The sequence below is a fragment of the Triticum dicoccoides genome, chromosome 5B (genome assembly GCF_002162155.2).
Source record: "Triticum dicoccoides isolate Atlit2015 ecotype Zavitan chromosome 5B, WEW_v2.0, whole genome shotgun sequence".
Taxonomy (NCBI): Eukaryota; Viridiplantae; Streptophyta; class Magnoliopsida; order Poales; family Poaceae; genus Triticum; species Triticum dicoccoides.
In genome coordinates this window covers 649,896,753-649,903,467 of record NC_041389.1, presented here as the reverse complement: position 1 = coordinate 649,903,467, position 6,715 = coordinate 649,896,753, and positions in this window count along the sequence as shown.

Genomic DNA, 6,715 nt, shown 5'->3' with positions numbered 1-6,715 from the left:
GGTACATGTGCCACTGCCTGAGCTTTCCTCCTTTGGTGCTGCTGCTGGTGCTGCCATGCCTCAACCAAGAGTGACTACAGAAATGCACATAGGGAGGCAAACAAGGGCAAGCACACAAGCCGAAAACAATGCAACTGTAGCTGGTAGGGGAAGAGGAAAGAAAAGAGAAAGAAATCCAGATGCTGCTGGAGGAAGAGGAGCAAGTGCATCTTCAGGTAGAGGGAGAGGAAGAGGAGCAAGTGCATCTTCAGGGAGAGGAAGAGGAAGAGGAGCAACTGAAATTTCAGGGAGAGGCAGAGGAGCAAATGCATCTTCAGGGAGAGGAAGAGGAGCAACTGAAACTTCAGGGAGAGGCAGAGGATCAAATGCAACTTCTGGGACAGGAAGAGGAGCACTTGCAGTTGACCAAGTTCCATTTGCAGGGAGAGGAGGAGCACCAAATGCATATGCTTGGAGAGGAGGAGAAGTAAATGCAAATGCAACTGCTTGTACTGGAGGAGCATCATATGCAAATGCAAATGCTTGGTCAGGAGGAGGAGCATATGCAAATGCAAATGCTTGTACTGGAGGAGCATCATATGCAAATGCAAATGCTTGGTCAGGAGGAGCAGCATATGCAAATGCAAATGCTTGGACAGGAGGAGAAGTTCCATCTGCAGGGAGAGGAAGGGGCAATGTTCCATATGCAGGATGGAGATGGCTTCTGTTTGGAGATCAGAGGACAGTTCCTGATCTCAATGCTCCTGCTGATGATTTCATGGCACCACATCAGTGATTTGGTAGTAGTGATTGCCTGCCATTCTTTTTGGATAAGCAAACAGTAGCTTATATTGCCTGTCTTTTGATGGCAAACAATGGTCTTATATTGCCTGTTTTTGATGGCAAACAGTGGCTTATATTGCCTGTTTTTTGATGGCAAACACTGGCATTCATTGCCCTTTTTGTAACTAACTTTTATGATGCATCACAGTGATTTAGTTTCATGGATGATTGTGTTAGCTTTTTTGAGATAACTGCACATGCAGTTAACTGAAAATTTAGATAAAATGTAGATAACTGCACTTGCTCTTAACACTGTGTTCTGCCAAATGAAATAAATTTAAAAAATTAGTAACATAAATGTTGTAACACTGTGTTCTGCCAAATCTAATAAAATAATGTGAAAAGGAAAAAATTCAAAAAAATTAAAAATGTTGTACATGGGGCTTGAACCCAGGACCTGTTGTTACATCGCTGCGATCAATGCCAGTAGAGTAGTAGTAGTGATTTGTTAGATTGTAGATCACCCTCTAGTTATTATGGGCCATCGCTTCGTCCGCCCGTTCGATTTCCAGCCCAGCCTTTTAAGACCACCCACCGCTCTGCCCGTCCACTCAAGTAGCTCCACTCCCCTGCCCAGTCCACCCACGTCTCTTCGGTCTCGCCGCTCCACCAACTTCCACGCCTCGCATTGAAACGCTCGCCGTCGAGCGCAACGCCGACGGCGACGCCATGGACAACACCCCAGCGTGGCAGCGAGCGATCGAGGAACTCGCCGGCGACGACCAGGCGGCCCGCGCGGATCTAAGGGAGATCGCGCGCTGGTTCCCTAACATCGACATGATGCGCCACCACGCCCGTGGCCTCATCAAGATCATGACGGACGACGAGAAGCGGTGGGCAATGCCCCCCGGGCCGGGGGTTGCGCCTCCGCTGATCCTCCGCTTCGCAATGATGGAGACGCGCTCCGACGACCCGAGGCAGCGGGCGAGGTGGTGGATGTATCGCTCCGCCACCACGCCCTCGCCGCACCCGGATCCGTTCCGCGTCGCGTCCAGGGCGCAGAGCGTGCGCGGCGTCGTCCTGGCCCTCCCCGCGCCGGTGAACATCGCCTACTGGGATAGATTCCAGCCCGAGCTCCTCGTCCACGACGAAATCTTCGACGCAGGCTCGTCTGACGACGACGACTCCGAGTACTGCAAGGTCGACTCTGACAACGACTCTGGATACAGGGGGGACACTGGCACATCTGACGAGGAGGAGATAGAGGTCATCGTCCTGTCAGACGACGATGAGCCGAAGATCCAGATGGTAGTGCCCATCGTCGACGCCAGGGATGGTGGTCCCAGGTCTCGTCCAATCGAAGTGGACCTGCTTCCAGACGTGCCAGACATCGTGAAGCAAGAGATGGTGGAGAAGGCAGCGCAGGACGCGGTGGCGGAGCCGGCAAGGATCGGCAACAAGGGTGTGAAGAGGTCTTCTGCAGGGGAGGTGCGCTGCTCCGACCGTCTAAAGCGCCTGAAGATGTGAAGAAGGATGAAGAAAGACTAAAGAAGAAGGTGAAGTAGTTAGGTATGCTGCTTATAAGTCCAGCATATAAGTTAGAACTATTTTGCGTTTAGTTAAGTTAAGTGTGCTGATTATAGATTCAACACATAAGTTATCTGTAATTCTGCTATGGGAACTGCTGCAAGTTTATGGTTGAACTATGCTATGATGATCTAGTGATGCTATGATGATCTACTGATGCTTTGCTGCAATGTTGCTGTGTTGTTGTGTTACATTTGGTTACAATGCTACTACTGCTGTGTTTGCCATGCTGCTGCTGCTGTGCTTGCCATGTTGCTGCCGCTATCTTTGCCATGTTGCTGTACAAATGTGGTGTGTAGTACTATAGATAGCATGTGTTGTTCTATCTAAAAATAACATAAATTTAATATTGTAGATTCATTAGGTACTTAATCTCTACTAGTTTATCTCTGTTTAGTTTCAGTTCAGTACATGCCAATTCATCTAAATTCATCTTCAGTTAACTGCAAAGGCAGTTTATTGAATCTTCAGTAACACTGTCAAAAATTTCAGTTATCAAATACAGTCAACTCATGCAGTTAACTCATACAGTTAACTACAAATTCAGTTAAGTAGACATGCAAAAAGAGACAAATTCAGGTAATTGAATTTGAAATTAACTGAATCTTCCAGTGAACTGCAAAGGCAGTTTACTGAATCTTCAGTAACACTGTCAAAAATTTCAGTTATCAAATAACAACTTGCAACAACATAACTTGGGCAGTCATAAAAATTCAGTTAACTAAAAGCAGTCATACCAATTCAGTGCCTTACATAATATTGGCATACAACTCAACCAAGTTCACTTAAGGCAGCATTACATCAACAATGAATTAATCAAATTCATCTAAGATTTCCTTCACCCTCCTTATCTTGCTCTTGGTCTCCTCCTTGTGCCTGAATAAATCTCCAATCATGTACTCTAGTTTCTTCTTCTCCTTCTTCAGCTCATCCCTCTGTGACACCACTTTGTCCATCTCTTCCTTCATGTTGTCCATCTGTTTCTTCATCTCATCCCTCTCTTTCTCTGACTTAGCCCTCAAAACCTGATGAATGCTAGTGCTAGATTTATCAGACAACTTCTTCTTCTCAAGCTCTTGCTGCAGGTCAGAAAGAGCAATTCTTGCATTGCCCAACTCAGTAATTGCCTGCTCCTTGTCAGACACCATCTTGGCAAAATCTAGTTTAAAAAACCTCAGATCTTTTTCCATCTTTTCCTTCTCTTTGACAACCCTAAAATTTTCTTCATCATTAACTACATTTTCCCTGAGCCTCAGCTTGTTCTCATCTTCATACATGCCCCAAACCCTAGCTAAACTCATCTTCAGAGTGGCAGGCCATTCAGGGTCAATCCACTCCACAAAGTTGCATTTAGGTATTTCCTACATATAAGAAAGAAAAAAACTTTAGATAAGTGAAAAAAGCTTGGGTTCAGTTAAATTCACAAACAAGATGTTGTTAAGTTCAGTTTACTTCAGTTGCAGGTAACTGGGTTAAGTTTAGTTCATTTAAATTCAGATGCAGGTAACTAACAAACTGTTGTTAACTGGAAAAATAAGTTAGGTGCAAACAATATGTTGTTAACTAACAAACTGTTAAATTCAGATGCAGTTAACTAACAAACTGTTGTTACATGAAAACAAGATGCTGTTAACTAAAAAATTCAGTTAATTAACTGCAGTTTTCTTCAGTGAACTGAATTTTGTTCAGTTAACTAAGTTGCCACACTATTACATAAATCACAGTAAGATGACACATTTCAGTAGATGTACTAACCTTTTGTGCACAAGCGAGATACCTCCTTCCACTATCAACTGATTCAAAGGACACAAACTTCTCACATACACACTGGTGTTCACATCTAGCTGCAAGATCTGGAGCAAGGCCTCTCCACTCAGAGCAGAAAATAGTGGCAGGAGCAGGAGCCTACAACACATTATAGTCAGAAAAATTCCCCATTCTTGCCCTAACCCTAACTGCTAGAGGCATAGTGACGAACTAACCTCACTTGTGACAGAGTAGCCGTCGGACGACGAGCTGGATCCTTCACTCCACGATACCATGGCGGCGAGCTGGCAGCGGCGGCGAACTGGACGGCGGCGACGAGCTGGAGCAAGGGGAGGAAGCAAGGGAGCAGAGAGGTGAGTGAGTGGGTGAGCTACCGACAGACAGGATATTCCAACGAATATACCAAAAGGTGCCACACTGTGTTGAACTGCGGGTTGATAAGGCAATAAAGCAGGGGGCTAAGTGCGAAAAGTAGCGCGCTGACCAGCTAGTCCACTTGGCAACCAGTTGGCGAGTTTTGATTGGGTTTGGACTAAATTTGCTCCTCGAGTGCAAGTTCAGGGATGAAATAGTTCACTTTTGCAAGTTCAGGGACTAAACCATCACCTGACATGCAAGTATAAGGACCTGGGGTGCTATTACCTCGTTAGCAAACGCCAACGGCACACATTGTACAGAGAAATCTGACGGTCGACTGCCCAATAGCAAAATCGTCGAGACACCGCACTAGAACCAAAAGACAAGCCACATTTATACAGGCCGACGTGCAAACAGTGTCACTTCGGCTTAATCACGTACGGGCCGCTAGTGAATCTTCAAGCCCCATCACCCGCCGTGCGTCAACAGTGCTGATTAGCAGCAGCAGCACGACACTGACCGCATTAAGGGCTGATCAAGTGAGCTCTTGTCTCGTTAATGGCGTCCGCCACTCCCCCACCCGTTTGGCCGGCCGGTCTTAATTGGCTCCGACGACGACGTTCCAATTAGCTTGGGATAGGATACGTTGCGCGCGTGCTCGGCATGCAACTCGTGACGTGCAACTGGGATAGCTATTACACTAGCTGCTATGCTAGCTAAGGCCATAGGCCATAGCCACCTTTCCACGAACTTAATTCGGTCTCAACCAGGACCGCTGTTGAGAGGCCAGCACGTACGAGATCCTTTTTAGTCTGTTGCATTGACAACGATGCTGCAACGACCAGCCTAGCCCTCAGCTCTTGTGTTGTGACCGAGCTACTCACTAGCAGGGTTGTCCGATCGAGAGCGGAGGGTGCTTCGAGAAGCTGCTTTTGGTGATGGGCCGGACTGATCGATCCATCCGCGGCGTTCGCCGGTTCGTCTTAGGGAGCGAACACCTCCTTTACCTCTCTTCTTTTTCTTTTCTCCTCTTATATTTCTCGCTCAACCAGTTCACTCTCGTTGTCGATACTGTCCCATTCTTTTGTTTTGTCAGCGTGTGCTCACGCCAACCCTATCTCTTTCTTTTACACCTCCTTGCCTCAACTTACCGTCGCTAGACATACAAATGGCTGACCATGGGTCTGGTGGCACTCGACAAAGGCCGGCACATGGCACCCCCTGGTGACCCGTCCAGCGACCATGGCTGACCCATTTGTCAAGCGCACTAGCTCCTGCCCAATGGAAAAGAGCCGGCAAAGAGAGGGAAAACATGTCGCACTGGTGTACTTCTGGCTTTGCCAAGTGTCTCGTATTTGGCCCTCGGCAAACAAATGGACACGTCTTGCCAATATGTTACTTTTTTTCCGAGTGCCCGATTTTCACACTCGGCAAAGGTTTGTTAATTGCTCGATGGAAAAGACTCGGCAAAGAGGGCTTCGTCGCCCCCCCCCCCCCCCCCAAGAGGGGTGAGGTATGCTGAGTGTTCCCCCTCTTCCTTTGACCGGCAAAGTGCTCAATTCAGGTAGTACCGAGCCATCTATATTAGGTCGCGAACGGTTGCACATTAGATTTTCAGGTAGTACCGAGCTATTTATATTAGGTAGCTAGTTAGATATATGTCCGCGACATCTGATGTTTGACGGACATATATCCAGCTATAGCTAAGCTAGCTGCATGTACTAACAATGATCAATGATGATCGAAGTTGAAGACCAGTTTGTTTGGGCACGAACATCATGGGGCATGCACGGTGTTCGTACATTTTGGAAGGGAAGAGCCAAATTAAACACTGGTGGTTGCATCATTTAGGTGGTCACCATACTGTTTTCAACAGAGTACCACTACTATTATCAATCATTAGTTCAGCAATCAACACATGTGACCCTAAAAAAACAAGAACAATCAACACATGCGCATGTGGAAGCTCCTGGATAAACTAGCACTGTGATAAATCACCGATCTCAATCATTCATATTTCATACTCCAACTGCCCTACGCCACATTTTTCGAACGACGATGGATAAAACCCAACCTGGAGACAGCAATGTTTTTTTTTCTTGAGGGGTTGGAGACAGCAATGGTAGTACGCTTAATTATGAGCAATGGTAGACATACATAGAGTTTCTAAGCAATTTACTGTTACAGGGCTGATGTGGAGCAACTCAATTGGCCCAAGATTTGCGTATGGGCCCACCCTGGT